Source organism: Humulus lupulus, chromosome 7 (genome assembly GCF_963169125.1).
Source record: "Humulus lupulus chromosome 7, drHumLupu1.1, whole genome shotgun sequence".
In the NCBI taxonomy this organism is placed as follows: domain Eukaryota; kingdom Viridiplantae; phylum Streptophyta; class Magnoliopsida; order Rosales; family Cannabaceae; genus Humulus; species Humulus lupulus.
This window is the reverse complement of record NC_084799.1, coordinates 137,415,099-137,427,446: the sequence shown is the minus strand read 5'-3', so window position 1 is coordinate 137,427,446 and position 12,348 is coordinate 137,415,099. Positions and strand designations below refer to the sequence as shown.

General features: G+C 36.2%; 1 long non-coding RNA gene across 2 annotated transcripts; it reads left to right on the top strand.

Annotated features, from left to right (window-relative positions):
• Positions 1-240: 240 nt before the first annotated feature.
• On the top strand, positions 241-4,632 carry LOC133789928 (uncharacterized). Of its 2 annotated transcripts, none has more exons than XR_009873792.1 (6): positions 241-372; positions 450-536; positions 2,151-2,857; positions 2,946-3,423; positions 3,502-3,854; positions 3,974-4,632. It is a non-coding gene; the product is annotated as an uncharacterized LOC133789928 (long non-coding RNA). The 2 variants fall into 2 exon arrangements; XR_009873791.1 differs by having other exon boundaries at positions 3,932-4,632.
• Positions 4,633-12,348: the final 7,716 nt, after the last annotated feature.

Genomic DNA, 12,348 nt, shown 5'->3' with positions numbered 1-12,348 from the left:
TAGCATGCCAAATTCTTCTCTGCTGCCTAGAGATAAAGTAGCCGCCGGTATAGTTTGCTCTTTCCGAACAGACTTGTACACAAGCAAACGAATTGACTCTGTTCTTTGTATACAAATATGGTCAAAGTCCCTTAGACTAATAAGACCCTTAGGCCCATTACTTTGAAAACTTAGCCCATCGCTTGGTTTTGTTCATTTAGAAGCCTTCATGGTTTTGAGAGTAAGCTTCCACCACCCCTTTCTTGCACTTAGAAGCTCGACGTCATGAGAGGAGAAGAGTTAACCTGCTGCTCGTCATCGACGTCACTGCGATAACGTGGCTCTACCAAGAAGCTTCTGCCACTATTGCTTCCTTCTTGCAACATTTATTGGGTAAGCATTTCATTCGCTTTATATAATTGGATTTGAGCACATTTGGTGATGCTGAGCTTGAAGCTTCATACTTTTAGGGCCATAGGTTCAAGCTACTCAAAGGTTCCGTAACCTCTGGGTCACTTTGTTGCTCCATTCTCATTAGCAGTTGACATTCACCGTGGGTAAGTGCCTGATTCCAAGCATACTATTAACCCTTTGTACATGAGAGAACAAATATATGTACTTTCGTTAGTTTTTCCTCTTAGTCATTGTTTCTATATATGTGAATAGACCGTTTTGATATTGGCTCCTAAACGAACAATTACTCCTCTGTTCATTTACATACATATGAGCATAGTCTATTAATTTCTGATGTAAATGACCAGATTTCTTACCTATATGTGAACAAATCCTCATTGATCTTTGTCATATTAGCCTTTATATGAACAGGGGAAAAAAAATCTGAACCGTCAAGAGAAGGCCCAATATTTCTATTGTATGCATAGGTAGGCAATATGATTTGCTTGAATATGCACTCTATATACCTTTTTTTCAATGCCCCAAATGGTAAACACAGGTGAACATAATGAATATAAGCAAACAAAGCTATTTTATCTTGAATTTGTAATTCTTATTAGCACTGCTTGAGAGCCTTTGGAACACTATCCTTCCTTTGTCATTCTTTGAATTTTGTTAGATGAACAAAAAGATTTGTGTAAATACTAGAAGCTTTATGTGGACATGATATGAGTTGTTCCTCCATGTTGTTCGCTTATGTAGCTTCTTCTCTGTTCGCCACTTGTATATTCATGTGTGAACAAAACTTCTTGAATTTTAATACTTATGTGGCTTTGTTTAACTCTAGTGAATAGACCATCTGTGAACCCACGCGAATAGTTCTATTTTGTTTGCTTCCTGCCTTATTCATTTCCATGTGTAGGAATAAAGATGATTAACCATCTCCCATTTATTCAAATGAGTTGATGCCACTAAAGTAGAGATTTCAAATTCTTACTCGTTTCTAGGCACACAATCGAACAGTTAGTCTCTGTTCGTTCCCCTCATTAAAATAAGCAAGCCCCTTTTTTTGATTCTATTCTTATCTGGTATGCATTTGTAGGCCTTGCACGAACATGAACCTAAGTAAATCCACATTGCCTTATGTGAATAGGTCCTCATAACCCATCTGATTTGTTGCTTATTTGCCCAATCATTGAACGATTCGAATAGAGTAATGCAAACGATCATGACCCTATGATTCACAGCCTTTACCTTTTATTCGCACCATTTATAGTATAGGCGGACAAATAAGCTTTTCCTAGGTGAATAGGTTGAATCTTTGAATATGCAAACAACCCCACCTAAGTCTCGGTCCAATCCACCTTTTATGAATAAAAATGAGAAAGTAATCCTCTTGCCAATGAGTGCATGCACACACTTAGCAATTACTACTCAATTACTCAAACAGACATCACACGTCTTTTCCTTAAGTTGAATTTGTTAGTGTCCTGTAAACATAATGTTTGAATCAATCCATAAATGAACAGGTTGCTTGAACTAACCCATTAAGCGAACAAGAGGCTTGAACTAATCCATAAACAAACAGGTTGCTTGAACTCCTTTTATGAGCAAGTTCCCTTGTTCTTCCCAAGTATAGATCCTTTTTTTTTAAGCAATCTCATTTCTATGTTCTAGTATTTTTTTTGGTTCTGTTCATCCTAGTTGTACACTTAAGGTGAACATACCTCATATTGTCCATGTGCGAACATAATCTTACTCTTTCCTTTCCTTTTCAGGTACTTGGGTTTGCTTGGTCCTCGAGGAGTTTGGTTTCTTTTACAATCTGGTTAGGCCTCGTTCTTCGAAGTGTATAGGGATCTGTCCAGCCCCATTTGCTTCTGATCTAGGACCAAATTCATGCCTCCCAAGAAATCAAGAGCGTTAAGGAAGAGGAAAAAGGCTGACTATACCGAAAGAGAGCTTGGAGAAATCTTTAGCTCGGATGGTTTTGTAACATTGAGATCCATCTTTTCTATGAGTGACTTGTCCAATTTAATAGATAAGTATGGACTTGTTGGTGAACTCAGGCGTAAAGTCCCTATTAATGATGAGCAAGCAAACTCCCCACCAGATTGGTATATTTCTTGGAGACCCATGCATTGCCAAGCAGGGGCCTTCCTTCCACTTCATCCATACTTTGTGGAAATATGTGACTATTTTGGAATAGCCCCATTCCAACTGACGCCGTACAACTATAGACTATTTGTACTGCTACGTATTCTGTATAGAGTGTTAGATTGGCCTCCCCCTGATGCTTTGGAGGTTCACTACTTGTTCAATATCAAGTCCAACTGTGTATTGGGTTATGAAGGATTCTACCACTTGTGTAGCTATTCTAGTGGGGAAGTCCTTAGAAGTGGTGTTTCCAACCTTGGTTGCTACTTTAGTCAATACTTTTTTATCAATGCCCTCCAGTCCGAGCACAGGTCATTCTGTGATATTGGTAAGTATCTTATCGTTTCCCTTTCAATAGTTGTTTGTTCGCTTCCTTCATTTTAAGCTTATTCTACTCGCCTAACTTGTTGTTTTAGGTCGTTATAGGCAACCGACTCCAACCTCTGAGATGCGAGAGCATATTTCTCAGTTACGTCGATTGGATGGAAAGTATAGGAATGCGTCTTTCCTTATCAATGATGAAAATTTACGATTGGTTGGTCTACTCGAGCCACACCAGTCATTGGATCATCTATCTCCACCTCTGGAGTTTGACTACATTCCCTTTTCTGAAGTTTGAGTCTATACATGAGAGGAGACCAGAAGAGGTTTTTGTTGTTCGTGACTAGTATAAGTTAGTTCACTTTGAGGTTTCATCTTCTTGATCTTCCCCAAGCAGTCTTTGTTCTAGGTTGCTCAACTGTTCTAAGTTTGACTTATCGCAATTGCCTCTCCCTTCTGAAACTTTTAGTGACGTGGGAGGTCTTGGTATATCCCTTAGAAATGAAGAACTATCCCTCCCTCATTGGTTAAATGAATACTTTCCAGAGGAAACTTTTACTGATACTCCTTCTGGTATACTTTTTTTTCTTAACCACATTATAAAAATATATATATTTTTTGCATCTTATTTGACCATTTTTCTTTTGGCAGGAGACGTGAATGCTCGAGCTTTGTTCGGTGGCCCTAAGGTTGTAGGTGCAAGGGCTAACAAGAGGAGGAAACAATTAGCGAACAAGAATAAGGGGACCCTTGCAGAGTCTTCTTCTATTCGTTCAGGCCAAAGTTGACCTCTAGCTGGGGTGACACCGCCAGCCCCTGCAGCGACTGCTAGTGTGGTTCCCACGACCCGATCCTTATCTCGTATATTACCTTCTCATGCTCAAATGGTGGTACCTAGATTTGAAGAGGTCATCTATAGTGACCAGATACGGGCAGAATGGTCTTTCTCCAGAGTTTGCATCCCCAGCGAGATCGTTCGCCATTCTATCTCCAACACTGTTTAGGTATGGTTCTTCTCTTATTATCGTACTTGTCATCTTTTTACTTGATTTTCTGTATTGAACTATTTTACCCTTCACAGACAATGATCACCTTAACCCAACTAACAAAATCTATCGAGCAGTTGAAGAAGGATAAGGAAGCTACATGCCTTGCCCTCATGTTTGAGATAGACATTGTTCGTGGTGAGAGGAACAATTGTAAGACTGAGCTTGAGCGACTCAAAAGTTCTTCTTGTTCCGAGATCAATCAACTAAAGGCTGAGATTTCTTTAGAAGTCTCATGTTGTTGAGGTTGAGCAACTTAAAGCTGTTGCGGAAGCTGATCACCTTCAAACCCTTGAAGAAGAAGGAGACATCTTAAATAACATGTTTTTTCAGGTTTGGAAACACAACCGCAGTATTGATTGAAACATTTCTGAGTGGCGGAGATAAGTCCCTACTAGAGGCTTGCGAATAGACACTTTCCGACAAAGAAAAATCTTTTGTTCGTACCTCCTTAGCACAGCTGGGGAATGGTCATGTTTCAAGGCCTGAAGATCTCGCTACCAGCACTTCTACTGACCCTTTAGCTGCCTCGGGAGACCAGACCCTTGAGCAAGAGTCCTGATAGCTTAGTCTCTAGCACGCCTTATGTTGGAGTATTTTATACTTGTATACTCTTGACTCTTTGTTTTCTTTTGTAGTCTATACTTGCATGCCAACGAACAAACCATTTTTCCTTTTGTTCTTAGTGCGAACAGACTAGTTGCATATAGTGCATGATATAAACAGACTAGTTTTCCTTTTGTGAATGGTACAAAAAGCTTGTATATTTTTATATCTGCTTTCTCTCTTTTCATGGCTTGTGTTTGTCTATTTTAGGCTCAGGCGAGTAGACACAATTTTCCCTTTGTAGGTAGAACGAATAGGACACGAGCATGCACATTTTTACCTTTTTTGGTAGAACGAACATAACACCTTTTTTGGAAAATTTGCAAAAAAATTCTTATCTTGAGTGTTCTTACACCCCATATGCCCCCAAGTGATTGAGGAGTCTTGGTCCTTGATAGCAGAATTCATTTTTTGTCACCATAAGCTAACATAATCATTCTATTCGTTTCACATCTATAAACATAGTCGAACAAGCTATGCTAGGCGAACATGTCACTAAAGGTTATTCCCCAAACTAGTAGGCGACCAGAATTGGAGGTTGTCCTTTAATGGTGATCGATCGTGGTTTAAAAGTTGTCCTCTTTCCAAACAACGATTAGGTTCTAAGGTTATATTTCAAACTAGCAGAATTTGAAGTTATCCTTGATCAAAGTTCAAGGTTATCTTTTTTTTTTTTTTTTTTTTTTTCTGAAAATGCTTCCAAGTTCGTGCATCACTCGGTCGAACCTGGTTCAACCAGGTTTAATTGTTTGCTTAATAGCTACCGGTTAGTATTCATGTCTTATTCCTTGTTAGGACCATGATTTTATAACATTGATTTTTCATGTTAGTTTATTAAGTTTTATTTTGAATCATCTTTTGACAATCCGAGCTATTGTTCTAGCTTGGTTTTTATTCCCAAATTTCACTTTTATACTAACTTGAATTTTTTAAGGCTTGATTGCGTTATTTAAACTTTCAAGTACGTCTACTTGTTTTGTTTATTGTTAAAATCATTGTGCATACTTATTTAAACTTATAAGTACGATGAGCTTATAACTGCTCGAAACTCATACTCCTTTATTCATAGAAGCATGATAGGTTAGAATATTACTCAAATTTTTGTTGCACAAAAAATTTGTAATATTTTTCCTTTTATGCTCGGTTATCTCTATACTTTAACCTTTTCCAAAAGTTTGAGACAACTTTTTTATTTAAAAGATGTATAGATTTTTTTTGAGCTTGTGGTATGGTTATATCCAACACCTGTATGCCCCCCAAGTAACTTAGTTACAAGTCTTGGATTATTTTCTCCTCGGGTTCGGGCTGGTTTTATAGTGCGAAATTCGAAGTTATCCTCTTTCAATAATCAGGATCCGAGGTTATCTTCTTTTTTGATAACGACCAGAATTCGAAGTTGTCATCTTTCATGATTATAACCGAGATTCGAGGTTATCTTCTTTCTTGATCGCAATCACTATATAAAGCAATCTTTAACAGTGATTCCTCTGAGATGGAATCTTTGTTCATACCCCTAGCAGGTTTGGTCACACCGGGTAGGCAACCGATATACCCCTTAAGGTCTATCTTCAGGGTTTGGTTCGCAAGTTGATCTATGAAGAGCATCTCCATCTATTCTCCTAACATCTTGGGGCCAACTCTTATCTCCTTAATAAGAAATTAGCTGGGTAAACCCCGAGCTGAAGAAAAGTGTCGGGTTGGAGATGAAACTATGTAGAGATAATGCTAACCAAGTTTTTAAAGCATGCTTTGCCATTTTTTATCCTTGTTCGTATCGTGGAAGTAATCTTGGGCGAACAGGTTCCTTATTGCCCTTACTCCATTGGTATGTTAGTACCAAAGGTAAACGAATATAGTTGAACTATCAGTTGGTTCCTTGTTAAGGCACACGAGTGAGCAGATTCGGTTTGTGGATGTCGAACAAAATATGTTTCCATACCATAAACGAACAGGACTATGTATATCATAAATGAATGGAAATTGAATATACACAGTTACGCGAACAGACTCGTCTTTTGGTTGGTGTGCCATGACTCCAAGGTGAGCCCTCAAATTCTTTCTCCTTGCTTTCTTTATGTTGATGTGTAAATAGGTGAAAACATGCTCCAACCAACTTGTATGAGAATAGTTAGTGTTTTGATTGTGTAGTCTCGTTAATTTGGTTATTTCTTGCCTAGTGATAGTAACATTTCCTCATCCTCAAGTATAGTCTCAAGGTTGCGAGGTTGAAACTATTTTCTACTTTTATCAATTTATTTTTGTTGGATAATCCAGACTCATTACATAGTCAAGCTCGTGCTAACAAGCTCCTTTGATCTCATTGGATTGTTCATTCCATTTGTTTGCATTATGTAAAGGTTATTTCAGAGGCAACTTGTTCAAGTCAGCTTGGAAGTTATCTTGAGAATGCGTATTGATAAGCTCGAAATCTCATCAGCAAAGATTACATGTTTTTCCTCGGAATGTCTTGTTCGCCCCATGTGTAGATGAAGAGGCGAACAGGTTTCATTCGAGGGTCACACGATCAGGAAAAACTTCGAGATGTCTCCAACTTTTTTTTGACCTTGAAATGGTTCGAACATAATCATTTGAATCGTGTGCCTAAACTTTCGCTCCAATCATCAAAAGGTGATCTCGAGATGATTCGAATGTAATATTCCAAGATGTGCTCCCTTATTCCTGTTCACCCTTGTAAGAATGCATGGGCGAACATGTTTCACCCAAGGATCAAACGAACATGCAAAACTTCGAGATGTTTCCAAATCTTTTTTGACCTCAAAATGGTTCGAGCATAATCTTTCGAGACGTGCTCCGTTATTCCTATTCACGCCCTTGTAAGGATGCATGGGCGAACAAGTTTCCTTAAAAGGTTATGAAGGTTGTGAACAAGCTTCATTGAAGGGTTAAGTTAAGTTGTGCCTTGGGTGTGCGAACAAAGTTTTGTGATGACCTTGAAATGTTCCCGAGCCTTATACTTTGAGCTTAGTTCCTTTACTCCTGTTCGCGTAGCATGAGCTTTTAATGAGCGGACAGGACCTCGAAATCCAAGTCATCCTGAATAGGCGCTCATGTCATCTCGAAAACCATGAAATTTCTAGTTTGATCACCATCTCAAAAACAAGTATGGTTGAGAACAAAAATTTACATTGTAGTTTCAGCTCAGGTGATTACTGTCTCGAAGATGAACTTTGTCCCCAACTCGGTTGTAAACTGTGCTTTAGTTCAGAGATGGACTTGGTTTATGGCTCTAATGACTTTTGTGGAGTGATGACTAGCTCGGGTGTGAGTAACGGATACTGCTCAAATAACTTGTGCAGGGGGTGATCCGCTCGGATTACTTATATGAGTCGGCTCGAAGGGTAGATATAGGTTAGCTTCGAAGATAAATTCTGCCTATAGCTCAGATTTCTCTGACCTTGGAATTTTCACTAATGATTTCGATCTCTTATTTCCATAAGATCTTTTTTTCTTGAAGCTCCATTCACTCATAATAGTGTTAAAGGCTTATAAATTAACTGATAGACCCTCTTTACCATGAGAGTGCGAATTTTAGCTTGGGTGTTTTCAAGCTTACGAGTTGATGTCCTTGATAGCTCGTATACGTCATCTCAGAAATTCCTGTGAAATAGGGTGAAAAGGATTCTTGTATATAGGCGTGAGAACATGATTCTCTTAGGCACGAGAACAGGGATCTCTTAGGCATGAGAACATGAATCTCTTAAGCATGAGAACATGATTCTCTTAAGCGCGAGAATGGGGATCTTTTAACAGCTTGGAAGAATTTTAAACATATATTTACATTCTTGTTTGCCTAGTATAGGCTACAATGGGCGAACAGGTCCTCCTTATGTGTGGGAGCATAGAAATGAACAAGTTCTTTACATGCATTTGGCATGTTATTCCAGTCCTTCTTTGGTTTCTCTTGCCCCTAATAAAGACATAGAAGCAAGTAAAATTCCCCACACTAGCCTTGCAAGGATTCTGAGCCCTCCTAACTTCATGTTCACATAGTATAGACCATTATGGGAGAACATGTTTCCTTTTTCAAATAGTTGGGTTTCCTACTCCTTGTTCTCCTTTGGAGTGTATGCATGAGCGCACGTTTATTTTTTGAGGATTTATAGTTTATAATCATAGGCGAACAAGTTGCATACTCATACTTTCTGTTCTCATGTGTTGTATACAAGTGAAAGACCAAGGGATCTTTTCTAGGTTTACAAGCATTGTTGTGATATCCATCGATTCCATAAATGCATACATGCAAATAGGGTTACACGCAATGGTTTTATCACTGTTAACAACTTGAAAAAGCTTCCGCCATAAGTGGATCCATCCTTGAATCACCGTGATTGTTCCACCTTGTAACTCAAAATAGCTGGAATTTTAATTTCAGCATTGTGCCCCAATTTTGACGCAATTAAGTGAATTATTTCTCACATAGATCTGCGACTTGTTTTGACGAATGTGGTGTTTGCTTACAATTTGCAATTGCCTCACAGATTTCCTAGATAAAATTGAATATGTGTACTAATCTGGCCCTTGACGAAGTTGGGAGTCTTCTAGAGATGATTTCATCAAAGTCTTTATTCATAAACATCATTAGATTGAACCTCTTTATCTTGAATCTGCTCTCTCAATGAAAGCACCAAACTATTGACACCGTTTTTCGTCAACTTGAGAACATAAGAGCATGGATTCAAGAATAGAGATATAATCAAATAAATAACACCATATTTTATAGTGGTTTAGCCCCAAAAAGATGACCTACGTCCACTTAGTTACTTTTATTAATATTTAACCTTGAAGAACCCTAGTTTCCAGTGAACCTACGTCACCGATTCTTCTATAGTCCTCCTTCCCTTTACATTACATAAGGACTGTTTATACAAGAATGGTCATTCGACATTCTGAATGGCCTCTTCGTCTCTATCCCATCTCCTCTTATTTATAGTGAGGAGTTTAGGGTTACAATTAGTTCATGGGCCTAAGTTATCGAGCTTGGCCCACAAATAATACATTACAACAGAAATATGTTGGAAAAAGCTTATACAGGATCTTTATTTATTTTCATGTATATCTAATATTAAACAAATTAATACGAGATAGCCTAAAACATGTTTCTAAAATTGAATTCAAAGATAAACAAATAATATAATACTTACAGTATACGCAACGGAATTAAGGAGTCCTTCCTTCAGTTTCTCTAACTCTTGTATCCTCTCTGTCGCAGAGTATTATCAAGAAATTGAACCGATCTTCTATTTTTTTCACGATCTTCCAATGTATCCTTAGAACCACCTAGACTAGTGTGGGAAATTCTCAACACATGAGATAGATATAGAGAGAAGAAGAGAAAATAACAAAGTGGCTTAGAAAAGGACTTGTGTTTAGAGAGAATATAAAACTATCAGAAAATCTGACTTGTGACTTATCTGTCGTCTTTAAAATCTTCTCTCTAAGCACTCCTTTTATAGACTCAATTAGGCCATTTAATTTAATTAAAAAATCAATAAAATAACAGCCATTTTGAAGCCCTAGGTCGAAATTATCATGGGCTATAGGCCCGTGAAATTTCCCATTTGATTATAAGCCCATTGGACTTAAAATCAAGGTCTGTATTATTTTCTATTGATTTAATTAATTAAATAATTATTTAAATCCTTTATCAAATTAATCATTTATAATTTTAACCTTGATTTAAATTTATTTATTAATTTAGATACCAATTTATCTTAATTAATAAATCTGCCATAATTTCTCTTTTCTTCTCAAAATTACATAACTCTGTGAAACTATCCAAAATTGGCCTGGTCAACTTTGATAATTCTAATTGATGATTAAATCAATTAATTGAGACTATCTAGATGATTTTATCCAAGGTACAATGGGGACCATGGACCTATGAAATCAAGCTCTAATAAGTTATCATAAATCTAACAAATAAATTTACTAACTTATTAATTCCTCGTGACTCCACTATAGACTTGGAATTGCACTCTTGAATTCATAGAACGCTCTATAAAAAATATAGATACGCTATTAATTATCCATTGTTACAACCATAATTTTCACTTAATCCTCTATAGACAGTCTACAATGAGACAGGACTAAAATACCGTTTTACCCCTCATTGTATTTTATCCTTAAAACACTTAGTTCCTTGTAAATGATATTTGAGTAAACTAATTTAATTACTGAAATGAGATCTCTATCATTTAACACCTTGAACCAAACTAAAAGGAAACCATCGTTTCACTTCTTCATTAGAAGCTATAGATGTTCATATCTATGATTAACACTCCCACTCAATTATACTACCGAGTTCCCAAGATGTAAGTATGAGCTAGTCCGTAGGGTAAGCTGGTAACAAACAAGTCAAAGAACTCAAATAATACAATCAGTTAGAATACTAACCACTCAGAATTGAGATTGAATTGACCTATGGTCAACTATATGATATGACTAGAATAGATAATAACGGCATGTTTACTTATCTTATCAACTGTCAATATCGGTCCTGTCCGATGTAATAAATACATCCGATCTTATCTACTTTGCTAATGTTCTGGAAAGAACATAACACTGTAATGTGTAAGTAGATCATATCGTAGATTGGCAAGTCAGTGTAAATCCGGTGCACTGACTAATCTTAGGACTAACTTATTTTTGAACATATAATCATATTTATATTCCACTGTGATTACGTCACTATAAATAAGATTAGCTATATGCTCGGGATTTAATAGAAGTTTATATTAAACAAATAATCATGAAAATAAAACATGTGAGCAAAGTGATTGACCAAGTCAAAAACTGATTTCTATTCTTTTATTGATAATAAAATGAGATTACAAAGAATTTGGGTTTTAATTAGGGCATAAAACCCCAACAAAATATAGTTATATTTTGATAAATGACAACTCTGTACTCCTTTGCTAACTCTATTGGTGTTGATGTTGTGTGTTGAACGAATGATCCTTCTGTTAGCGTGTAATGGATCGTGAAATCTATAATATGCAAGTGCACGCAATCAATTCAAGTAATATTGATAGTAAATATAGTATCGTTCCCACGAAGACTATTTTCCAAGTACCACTAATTGTTCTTTAAATTTCTATTTGGCAAGTAAGAATTTGACATTTAAATTTGATTATAAATATGAAAATACTTTAAACAAGAAAACAACTAAATAAAAGATTTAAATCACTATGAAAAAGACCTAGGGTGTTAATTTCATCAACTTTTTATTCTACTAATTGTATTAATGAATTCTAGATTTCTTTCTTTCTATTCTAATAGTAGGTTAACATAAATCGATTCCTATTCTTTTTCAAGATATAAGATCTCAGCCTATATGCAGGTTTTCTACATATCTGTGATAAACTTAAATATATAGAAGGCATTAAGCATGGAAACCTAATTACTACACAAGCCATACAGGTACTTTCGTCCAATATGCAACCTATGTCTATATAATGATAGCATATTCAATTCTCATCTTTCGAATTTTGAATCAAAACCAATAAATCAAGTAAATAGTGATCAAGTATTTATTAGCATTAAGCAAACATTATATAGATTATAACAGAGAAGAAAAATCAAAAGAATATCATAATTCAATTAGATAGAAATCCAAGTGACTACATTAAACCCTAGATAAAAATTGTTTAGTTCATATCAGACATGATTAAATCAACAAAATAATTCATAAACTTGAAGAAGAAATAAAAATATGAAATTGCAGAATATTAAACCTATGAACTACAATTAGTCTCTAAAAACGTAATTAAAAACTGACCTAATAACCTAATTAAACTTTAAACACAAATTTATAGTAAAAAAATGT